Below are 12,443 nucleotides of genomic sequence, written 5' to 3'. Positions count from 1 at the left end.
CTCTCCAGAACTATGCTTATTATAAAACACAACATGCTGTTAGGGATGGGACTTGAGAACAATCTATCGATTCCATTATCAATATCTCTTATCGATTTGATTCCTTATCAGTTCTCTTATAAATTCTCATTATATTCTCATTGGCTCTGAGAGTTACCACCATCACGAAGCAGCATATCAAAGACATTACATTTGTGCAAAGTGATTGCATGCTGTGTGGTCAAACCTTTGTGGATGTTAGAAGTATTTCCCTTCTTTGTTTTGATCAGTGTTGGGGTCATGTATTATACAAATGACACAGAATGCTTTTCTTCGAAGTAATGGATTATGTTACTTAATTAATCCCACAAGAAAGTAATTCATTACATATACTTGTCAAATTACTTTTGCATTTCTCTATAAAATGACCTGGAATGCATTGTCTCCTAATTACCATCTAAACAACACAAACTTAAAGGCTACAGGTCCCCAAACCAACACAAATCCCTATCCTTATGAGGACAGGATATGCTCTTTCTCTTAGTGTTTAGGTAAGAACACGACACCAGCAAAGTTGGAAACCAGCCAACAGAGACTGTAAAGCAATCTCCACAGTGATTCTACTTTAGAAATGAAAGCACTTTACACAACTTGCCTCATTCACCCATTCACACCCGCTTTTTTGTATGGTCTTTCTATGTAAGTGTATTAGACGATCAAAGTATTAGATGATGCAATCAACATGGCTCTGGACTTCCCAGGAACCTACGCCAGGATCCTGTTTGTGGACTTCAGTTCAGCCTTCAACACTGTCCTTCCAGACCATCTTCAAGGCAAGCTTTCCCAGGTGAATGTGCCTGATCCCATCTGCCCGTGGATCACTGACTTCCTGACGGACTGGAAGCAGCATGTGAGGCTGGGAAAGAATGTCTCGGACTCCCGGACCATCAGCACCAGCTCCCCTCAGGTTCTTTCTCCTCTGCTCTTCTCCCTGTACACTAACTGCTGCACTTCCACCCACCAGTCTGTCAAGCTAATCAAGTTTGCAGATGACACCACTGTTATTGGACTTGGACGGGAATGAGTCTGCCTACAGGAGGGAGGTTGAACATCTGGTGTCCTGGTGCAGCCACAACAACCTGGTGCTGAATGCCCAGAAGACAGGTGTAACCCCTATAGACATGGTTACTAGTATTTTCTTGTTTTTACCTGGTAATATTATTTCCGACACCCCTTGAACACACTTTGATTTTCTGTAGTTCAGTGAATGCAACAAAAGCACGTTGCTGCATTAAGCTAGGCAAAACGGAGCAAGACACCGAGAGCAAATAACAAGCTACACAGTGAGTCTTTTGGTATAAAATAAGTGTTATAAAGTATTTTCAACAGTCTCTAACTTAAAGTTATGTACTTTTCAGAGGCCTTTATGTGTTTTACTCTCGACCAAAACCAGGCAGAGCGTGTATTTGTTTCTTGGGAATTCCGGTGAGTTACTAGAGATGATAAGTTAGCAGGAAAACTTATGCTAATTGTACATGTGGTAAACACTGCAACAGTGCGAATTCCGTATTGTCTAAAAAAAGCTAAAACCAGTCGGAGTACTTGAATTGTGTGTGAAATGGAATGTCGTATTTTATTTTATTGTCTATTTGATTGGGCATCTTCACAAATGCGCAAAACTAATGCAGGATGCACTTTTCTTTTAGCCATAAATGTTGTCCAGTGCCTTTCCTGCACTTTGTCATTTCAGTTATAGGTTAATACATGTAAATAAGTTATTTAAAACTAGTTACGTTACAAACATTTCATGATGTGATTACATATGCCTTAAAAAGGGGTATTTAAATACAATTGATTGTAATGCTGTAAAGCAATACAAATGGAATTCATAGAGACAGAACAATGTTAAAACAACAGTGTACTTGATTTTGAAAACTTTATGAGATCTCATTTTATTTAGAAAAACTGTTAAGAACTATTCTGTTTATTGCTCTGTACTGTATGTGCAGACTGGTTTTTTGTGATCCTGGATCTGAAGTGGTTCTGGATATGGATGGCGAGCCAGACCCTGTGAAAACTCTTGGCGAATCCAAAAGCAGTGTGGCCAGCTGTTCTGGATGCAGGAGTAGAGCTACAGTCTGAATTACTTCGAATCGCAGGATTTCAGATAAGCAAGAGCAAAAACTGCTTACTTCATACGGATTGTTTCTCTGGGAAACTATTGAACTCCCAATATCCTGCTCATCAGGAGTCAGGTCTAAAGAGACTACTTATTTTATTTTATTTTGTTGTTATTTTCAAAAGAGCGCTCTTCTCTGTTGATCTTCTGTTAATTTTCTATGCTGTTTACATTGGATTATTGCACCACTGTAACATTGTAATAAATCTGCCGGCTGTTCAACACTCAATTCTCTCAAATTTATTTTACTCCTCTCGAATCTAGTCTATAAGTTTAACCCTACTATACTAAGCAGGTGTTACATAAAAGTGGCGAGCCAGCCAGGAGGAGTTAGGCTATTTAATGCCTTTAATCCAATCATTCGCACACAGTTGGCAGTTTTATGACAATTTTTGCACATTTTTCCACTGAAGTAACATGGATGTCATTGAACGTGAACGTATCAAGGTACCAAATGCTGTACTAATCAGTGGGTTTTCTGGTACAGAGACTGATGAAGAAGTTGTTAAGTTTTTGCAACACTATGGTTCTATTGCACGAACAGTGAAAATTGCTAGTTCTGACCCTGACTTTAAAGATACAGTTATAGTTGAGTTTGAGTATGGCACAGCCATTGAGTCGATTCAGGGTGAACTACCCTGTCACAGAACAACATCTGACCCAAATGTAGTTCACAGCATCCAACTCTTATCCCCAATTTACAGTGCTAAGCTAATGGCTAGTACTACAGAGTCTTACCTTTCTAATTTAAAGGGTATTGCTAAGGTGAGTGGGGTAGATTATGAGAAAATGCTACTCAGTGAACTTAACAAACTTCAGGCCTCTGCTGGGGAAAGGGAGGGTACAGCCCCCTCTAAGGTCATTTCAGTAGATGACCCAGTCCCTTTAATACCTGGTTCTGTTTTGAGACGACCAAGCAGTGAAACTATCCCACCCACTCTGACCACTGACACCATCAATCCTTCCCTTACTGACAGACCAGCTCCTATTTTGAACCCTGAACACTTGACCACACCTGAAGTCCAGAGGGTCATTGTGGAGCACATTGTCAAAAGTACTGATATGTCCCAATCCTATCCAAGCTCTGTAAAATTCAGGTCCTTTTCTGGAAAAACTCCATGCCCTAATACGGAGGTTGACTATGACACTTGGCGAAGTCATGTTGAGTTTTATCTTGCAGATTCTTCTGTTCCTGAAAGACAAGTAGTACGGAAGATCATTGACAGCCTCTTACCGCCAGCTGCAAACATTGTTAAACAATTGGGTCCCTTGTCCAGCCTCAAAGACTTTTTGAGCTTGCTTGATTCTGCATATGGAACTGTAGATGACGTTGATGAGCTGTTCGCAAAATTCTTGAGTACAAACCAAAATGCTGGCGAAAAACCTTCAGCCTATGTGCACAGGCTGCAGACTACCCTTGACAAAGTTGTAAAAGGGGGAGGAGTCCCAGTTAGTGATTTCGATCAGCAGCTTTTGAAGCAGTTCTGTAGGGGATGCTGGGATGATAACCTAATCGCTAGCCTCCATCTAGAGCAAAAGAAATCCAGTCCACCCTCCTTTTCTGAGCTGCTTTTACTCTTGCGAACAGAGGAAGATAAGCAGGCAGCCAAGTCAACTCGCATGAAGCAGCACTTGGGAATTTCAAAAGTAAAGGTGCAGTCCAATCCTTTAAATGTTTACCCAACCACTGAGTTTCAAGCTGCTGCTGCTACTGACAGCTCCGCTCAAGCATCTGCCAAGAAACTGCAAAAACAAATTGCTCAACTGCAAGAACAGTTAAGTTCCTTAAAAGCTTCAATGGAAACCATGGTTGCAAAGAAACCTCAGGCAAAGTTCCCAAAAGCTGTAAAGAAACAGCAGCTAAAGGAGGCACAAACACAGAACTCTCCGTTGAAAAATGAAGGCTTTGGCAAAAACAAAAAGCCTCGCCCATGGTTCTGCTTTAACTGTGGCGAGGATGGCCATATAGCTCCCTCTTGTGACAATGAGCCGAATCCCAGTACTGTTGAAGCCAAGCGGAAAGAGCTAAGGGTAAAACAAAAAGCTTGGGAAGACCAATGTGACTCTGATTTAAACTAGTTCCTGTTTCAGTTGAGGGACAAACTGGAACTAGAAGCGACAAAAGTCCCACTCAAAACCGCCCAACAAAAAAGTGTTGTGTACGAACAAGTATGCGTCATTCCAGCTTTCCAAAGGGCTTAATTGGCAAGAAGTGCACAGCTAATGTCAACATAGCTGGAGTGAGTTGCAATTCTTTGTTAGACTCTGGGTCGCAAGTAACGACTATTTCACACTCATTTTACCAGAGACATTTGTCTGATCTTCCCATCCAGCCAATCAGTGACTTAGATGTTGAGGGTGCAAATGGACAAGTTGTACCTTATCTAGGGTATGTAGAAGTTCCAATTGGCTTTCCAAAGGAGTTTGTTGAGTCTGAGCCCCAAATTTCTACATTAGCTCTCATTGTCCCTGATTTACGTTCCAGCACAGACTTACCAGTTTTAATTGGTACAAATGCCCTTGATGTTTTATATGAGGAACACTGTAGGGATACTCCTATTTCATCAGCTGTCTATGGCTATAGTCAGATTTTAAAAATCCTTGAACATAGACATGAAACAAAAAGCACAGGAAAGCTTGGACTAATGACACTGAAGGGCAACACACCTTACGTAATACCAGCTCATGAAAGGGTTTGCCTAGAGAGTTACGCCCACCTAAATTCACCAACCACTGACAGATGGGCAGTTGTAGAGCAGCCAACTTCCTCAGCCCTTCCGGGAGGAATCTTTGTCGATTGCTGCCTTATCACAGTGCCACGTCAAAGTCCTTACAAGCATCCTATTTGGATCAGAAACGAAACCGATCATGACATCATCCTTCCTGGCAACTGCGTTCTTGCTGAACTACACATTGCAGACCAAGTCCTTGAAACTCAAACCACGTCGAGTGCAAACTCTGCAGGCTGTTGCAGCCTGTCTGCAGACTCATGTTCATTACCCAGTGACCAGTTGACCTTTGATTTTGGCGATTCACCTCTGCCCAAGGAATGGGAAAGTCGGGTCACGCAGAGTCTTAGTGCCTACCGTGACGTTTTTGCATGCCACGATCTCGACTTTGGCCATGCCACTAAAGTTAAGCATAAGATCAAGCTTAAAGACGAAACGCCTATAAAACAGAGATCGCGGCCCATTCATCCAAATGACTACGAAGCAGTCAGGAAACACCTTAAAATGCTTCTCGATGCTGGGGTAATAAGACAGTCAGAATCTCCCTTCTCATTCCCCATCGTTGTAGTCAAGAAAAAGAATGGTGAGGTACGCCTCTGTGTGGATTACCGCAAGCTTAATGTGCAAACGGTAAAAGATGCTTACGCGTTGCCAAACCTCGAAGAGACCTTCTCCGCCCTATCTGGTTCAAACTGGTTTTCTGTCATGGACTTGAAGTCAGGCTATTACCAGATAGAGATGGAGGAGGAGGATAAAGCCAAAACAGCCTTCGTATGCCCACTGGGGTTTTATGAGTTCAATCGAATGCCCCAAGGCATCACAAATGCTCCCAGCACCTTTCAGAGGTTAATGGAGAGGTGTATGGGAGACATTAATCTCAAGGAGGTACTCGTCTTCCTAGACGATTTGATTGTTTTCTCAGACTCCCTCGAGCAACATGAACAGAGGCTAAAGCATGTTTTGGACCGTCTTCGTGAATATGGCTTAAAGTTGTCCCCGAAAAAATGTCGCTTTTTCCAGACATCAGTTAAATATTTGGGCCATATTGTCTCCAAAAATGGTGTGCAGACTGATCCTGAAAAGGTTGCTGCTATCAAGACCTGGCCAGTGCCACAAAACTTGAAACAGCTGAAGTCATTTTTAGGGTTCACAGGCTATTATCGTCGATTTGTTAAGGACTATTCAAAGATAGTCCGGCCCTTAAACGATCTCACATGTGGCTATCCACCTCTCAGAAAAGGCCAGAAACAAACAGGCACTTCTAAATATCTCAATCCTCGAGAACCCTTTGCAGACAGATGGACACCTGTTTGTCAGTCAGCCTTTGAATGCATTAAGGAGAAGTTAACATCATCCCCTGTATTGGGGTTTGCAGATCCAAAGCTCCAATATGCTCTGCACACTGACGCTAGTACCACGGGCCTGGGTGCCGCTCTTTATCAGGAGCAGGATGGTAAAATGCGCGTCATTGCCTATGCTAGTAGGGGATTGACACCAAGCGAGACCAGATATCCAGCTCATAAGCTAGAATTTCTAGCTCTGAAATGGTCCATTGTCGAAAAATTCCATGATTACCTTTACAGTAACGAGTTCATCGTTGTAACGGATAACAACCCGCTTACATATATTCTGACCACGGCAAAACTTGACGCAGCGAGTTATCGCTGGTTAGCAGCGTTGTCTACCTTCAACTTCCAAATCAAATACAGAGCTGGGAAGGCTAACCAGGATGCCGACGGCCTATCACGGAGGCCTCATCAAACTCTGGCTGCAGATAGTGTGACATTGGAAGAGGAAAACAGGATTCAACAACTCACCTCACGCCTTCTCGGATCCCTTCCAAGCTCTAACAGTGTATGCCCTGACACTGTAGCAGCTATATGTAATAAGCATCTTCTCAATGAGAACAGTGAGAACTCACCTTGTGTCATTCTGGTTGAGTCCTTGGCTATGAGTGCTGATGCCATTCCTGATGCATACAGTGATGCTGAAACATCTGGTCAAGTAGCTGCTCCCTTGTTTTCTGAGCATGAGCTTAAAGAACACCAAAGATCTGACCCAAGCATAAACCACGTCATTCAGTTACTAGAATCTGGTGCTGATGTTCCATGCGAAAACAGGTCTGAAACATTTGACATAAAACTGATGCTCAGAGAATGGAAACGTTTTGAAATGAGAAATGGCCTTCTGTATAGGAAACGACAGTGTGACTCAGTTACAACTTACCAGCTTGTACTCCCTGTCTCTCTTAGGTCTACTGTTCTCAAGCTGCTCCATGATGATATGGGTCATATGGGGTGGGAGAGGACTCATGATCTAGTGAGGGCAAGATTTTATTGGCCTAAGATGGGTGCTGATATTGAGACTAAAATAAAGAACTGTGGTCGTTGTGTTAGAAGGAAGTCCTTGCCTGAAAAAGCAGCACCACTGGTTAACATCAAAACCACACGCCTAATGGAATTGGTGTGTATGGACTTTCTTTCTATTGAACCCGACAGTAAGAGTACCAAAGACGTGTTGGTCATCACAGATCATTTCACGAAATATGCAGTGGCCTTGCCCACCCGAGACCAAAAGGCAACCACTGTGGCCAAAAATCTTTGGGAAAACTTTTTAGTTCACTATGGGTTCCCCGAACGCCTCCATAGTGACCAGGGGAGGGATTTTGAGTCACATGTTATTAGGGAATTGTGCTCAACCACAGGCATTAAAAAAGTAAGGACCAGTCCTTATCACCCGAGAGGTAACCCCGTTGAGCGATTCAATCGCACCCTGCTTGGTATGCTGGGCACTCTGAAGGATGAGCAAAAGATTCATTGGCGTGATTTTGTCAAGCCTCTTACCCACGCCTACAACTGTTCAAAGAGTGAGGTTACCGGGTTTAGCCCTTACGAGCTAATGTTTGGTCGAAAACCCAAGCTACCAGTCGACCTTGCCTTTGGGTTGCCAGTTACAGGGGACTCACCAACATCCCATTCCCAGTATGTGCGCAATCTGAAAGCTAGGCTTGAGGAAAGTTACCAGATTGCACTCGAAAACTCCAAGAGAGTTGCTGAGCGAAACAAGAACAGGTTTGATAAAAAAGTCAGAGAGTCCACACTTCAAGCTGGGGACAGAGTCTTAGTCAAGAACGTTCGCTTGCGCAGTAAACACAAACTTGCCGATAAATGGGAACACATGGTGTACCGTGTTGTTAAGAAACTGGAAAATGTTCCTGTGTATGTGGTCCAACCAGAGAAGGGTGGTGGTCCGAGCAGGACTCTTCATCGAGACCTTTTACTTGCATGTGGTGATCTCTCAGACATTGAGGATGAGGTTGAGACAAAGCCCAAACCTCCACGTCGACCTAAGACTCGGCAGAGCCCTTCTGAACCTAAAGATACAGAAATGTCAGAGTCTGAGGAGGAGTATGAATGCATTTCAAGTCATCCCTCAATCCAAACCAAGACATTTATCAGAATTTGTGACCAAACTCAAAACCATTCCCATGTGCAAAATGAGACAACAAGCTCCGAAATTCAAAATGATCCATGTACGCTCAAAAGTGACAACTCTTTGCTTCAACCAATAGAGACAATCTCGGACGAGAATGACCATGGACAGGGAAATCAAACTGAACCTGAATTGCTGAATGAGGAATCTCACTCTAACATCATGGGAGAGAATCATAATGTCCAAGTTCCAGGAGAACCAGATGTTGAGATAGAAAACACAGAGCATAGTGAAAATATCACTGACCAACATGCTGAACAAACACCTGAAATAACTCCTGAAACACCTCAAGTGAGAAAATCTGAGAGATTAAAGCGACCCCCAGGACGGTTTCATTACCCCCAGTTGGGTCAACCCCTTATATCCTTTGCACAACGATTTCTGGATAACTTTAACCAAGCTCTTGAGTCGTTTAGTAGCTATGAAAACACTCAAATCTATGATGTTTAGATACATTTTAAGTACATGAAGGGACTCATGTTTATTCAAAGGGGGAGGGTGTAACCCCTATAGACATGGTTACTAGTATTTTCTTGTTTTTACCTGGTAATATTATTTCCGACACCCCTTGAACACACTTTGATTTTCTGTAGTTCAGTGAATGCAACAAAAGCACGTTGCTGCATTAAGCTAGGCAAAACGGAGCAAGACACCGAGAGCAAATAACAAGCTACACAGTGAGTCTTTTGGTATAAAATAAGTGTTATAAAGTATTTTCAACAGTCTCTAACTTAAAGTTATGTACTTTTCAGAGGCCTTTATGTGTTTTACTCTCGACCAAAACCAGGCAGAGCGTGTATTTGTTTCTTGGGAATTCCGGTGAGTTACTAGAGATGATAAGTTAGCAGGAAAACTTATGCTAATTGTACATGTGGTAAACACTGCAACAGTGCGAATTCCGTATTGTCTAAAAAAAGCTAAAACCAGTCGGAGTACTTGAATTGTGTGTGAAATGGAATGTCGTATTTTATTTTATTGTCTATTTGATTGGGCATCTTCACAAATGCGCAAAACTAATGCAGGATGCACTTTTCTTTTAGCCATAAATGTTGTCCAGTGCCTTTCCTGCACTTTGTCATTTCAGTTATAGGTTAATACATGTAAATAAGTTATTTAAAACTAGTTACGTTACAAACATTTCATGATGTGATTACATATGCCTTAAAAAGGGGTATTTAAATACAATTGATTGTAATGCTGTAAAGCAATACAAATGGAATTCATAGAGACAGAACAATGTTAAAACAACAGTGTACTTGATTTTGAAAACTTTATGAGATCTCATTTTATTTAGAAAAACTGTTAAGAACTATTCTGTTTATTGCTCTGTACTGTATGTGCAGACTGGTTTTTTGTGATCCTGGATCTGAAGTGGTTCTGGATATGGATGGCGAGCCAGACCCTGTGAAAACTCTTGGCGAATCCAAAAGCAGTGTGGCCAGCTGTTCTGGATGCAGGAGTAGAGCTACAGTCTGAATTACTTCGAATCGCAGGATTTCAGATAAGCAAGAGCAAAAACTGCTTACTTCATACGGATTGTTTCTCTGGGAAACTATTGAACTCCCAATATCCTGCTCATCAGGAGTCAGGTCTAAAGAGACTACTTATTTTATTTTATTTTGTTGTTATTTTCAAAAGAGCGCTCTTCTCTGTTGATCTTCTGTTAATTTTCTATGCTGTTTACATTGGATTATTGCACCACTGTAACATTGTAATAAATCTGCCGGCTGTTCAACACTCAATTCTCTCAAATTTATTTTACTCCTCTCGAATCTAGTCTATAAGTTTAACCCTACTATACTAAGCAGGTGTTACACAGTGGAGATTATTGTGGACTTCAGGAAGCACACAGGCCCACTCCCCCCCATCATCTTGACTGACACCCTCATCACCACTGTGGACTCATTCTGCTTCCTGGGTACCACCATCACCCAGGACCTGAAGTGGGAGCCCATCATCACCTCCATCATAAAGAAAGCCCAGCAGAGGATGTACTTCCTGAGGCAGCTGAAAAAATTCAACCTGCCAACACGGACGATGTTGCAATTCTACACTGTAGCCATCGAGCCAGTCCTCACCTCCCCCATCACCGTGTGGTATGCTGGAGCCACTATCAGGGTCAAACAGAGACTGCGGGGTGTTGTGCGCTCTGCTGAGAAGGTGATTGGCTACAGACTCCCATCTCTGCAGGACCTGTACACCTCCAGGACACTGGGGCGTGCAGCTCGGATCACAGCTGACCCTTCTCACCCTGGACACAGTCTGTTTGACCTGGTCCCCTCAGGCAGGAGGCTCCAGTCCATTCGCACCAGAACCTCTCGCCATAAGAACAGTTTCTTGCCCTCTGCTGTTGGACACATGAACAATAACCATATGACTGTTCGCACCACAAACACATGACCTTACACTGTGTCCACTGCAATCATTCCATTTTTGCACTGCTCACCACCTGCATTCATGTATATATCTATCTACTTAGCACTTTTAATTTAAATTTTTATGTTTATTAAGCGTTGTCTGACAGTATGTTTTGCACTAAGTACCGCAGCAATTTCCTAATGTTGTAACCTGCTCAACATTTGGTAATAAAACCCTTTCTGATTCTGAAGTGCTTTTTATCTTACATTCACACGCATTCATACTCAGATGGATGTACTGGAGAGCAACTTGTGGTTAGTATCTTGCCCTAAGATGCCCCAGAATATTTGGTATGCAGACTGTATCATCCTTCCGATTAGCAGGTGACTCCTGACACTGAACCAGCTCCACTGATATCTGAAGAAGGAAGTGAATCCTTTTCTGTCAAAAATGTGTGTAATGGCAGGAGGCCCCTTGGAAAATTGACTGTTTTTCCTTTTTTTGTATTATTTATTTTGTAATAATATTACATTATAACCCACATAAACAAAGCCTGTATTGCTCTGCATAACACACTGCCTATGTCTGGTAGTGTGGTAAGAGCTTTCAGTAAGCTAAATCAGATTAATGAGACATACTTTAGTTGCCTATGCTTTGGTTGAAGTTTGGTAAAGTCATATAAGCTAATTCTTCATATTATAAATATGATATATTACAAATAAAAGTGTTCAAGCAGCAAAGACTTCTTGTGATATTGTGTTAACACACAGCTGAATGCTCCAGACCAGCAAACTGCCAAAAAGTCTGTTTTTATAGAGGTGCTCAAACTTGCTGATGGTCACTTAATCAAATGCATTTGATTAGCAGCAGCTGGCTGCTACTTATCCTCTACATTTCTGTGGAGGCAGCATAAGTGTACTTAGTTGTCCTGTGAAAAGTCACTTTTTCACATTTGTTTCTTGGTCTTCGTGACTTTTTAAACATTTTTACATAAAAGAAACTAGTTTATATTAGCGGAACCTCACAAACTCATAGAAAATATAAGCATCTAACTTGAATTAGCATAACACTAGCACAAGTCAAGTTTTTATGTGGCTCTTGAGCATTTAAATGTTTCATTATAAATTTATCTGTCTGCCATCGGATGCCGGGTCGACTCCAAAGAGCTTTTTATGCTGAAAAAACTCTAATGAGAGTGCTAACACCCGACTAAAAACTTACAGGCTGTAAAACCCAGAACAATGAGCTGAAGGGCACTACTAATGCAACCGAGGTGTGCAAAATTGCTGAGTGGGTCGGGTTTATCACTACAAGCGACACCTTTCACATTATTTGATCTGTGGTTAATATAAAAATATTGATTACTGAAGCTTGAAAGCACCTCCAAGGCTTTCTTGGGAGAACATGTTTAATCATGCAGTGTGGTGAAATGTATGTCACAAATCAAATCAACCTGCACTAATCCATACAGTGTCTAAATGTCAGAATTGATAGACATTTAATTTTATTTTTGAAAAATGCTTCAGCGTTGATGTCATTCTGTAGGCTGTCTAAACGAGGATCTGGGGGTATGTAACCTTGTTCAAGTTACATAACAAATCTGACTTTTTTATCTGAGTAGGTGAACCAGCCTTAGGAGGAAGGTTGTAACTGTTGTAATGTTTTATTCATGGGCATACATCATAAAAAAATGTTCTGCTAGAAAG

At 41.9% G+C, this 12,443-nt stretch overlaps 2 long non-coding RNA genes across 2 annotated transcripts; both read left to right on the top strand.

Moving 5' to 3' along the window:
* Positions 1-1,155: 1,155 nt before the first annotated feature.
* LOC309689898 lies at positions 1,156-2,387 on the top strand. The gene is made up of 3 exons (XR_014271551.1): positions 1,156-1,322; positions 1,398-1,464; positions 1,989-2,387. It is a non-coding gene; the product is annotated as an uncharacterized lncRNA (long non-coding RNA).
* Positions 2,388-8,067: 5,680 nt separating this feature from the next.
* Positions 8,068-10,121, top strand: LOC309689897. Its single transcript, XR_014271550.1, has 3 exons — positions 8,068-9,056; positions 9,132-9,198; positions 9,723-10,121. It is a non-coding gene; the product is annotated as an uncharacterized lncRNA (long non-coding RNA).
* The last annotated feature ends 2,322 nt before the right edge of the window (positions 10,122-12,443 follow it).

Source organism: Aulonocara stuartgranti (genome assembly GCF_965226115.1).
Source record: "Aulonocara stuartgranti genome assembly, chromosome: 15".
Lineage (NCBI taxonomy): Eukaryota > Metazoa > Chordata > Actinopteri > Cichliformes > Cichlidae > Aulonocara > Aulonocara stuartgranti.
Note: the sequence above shows the minus strand (reverse complement) of the source record. Positions and strands in the feature narration are given on the sequence as shown.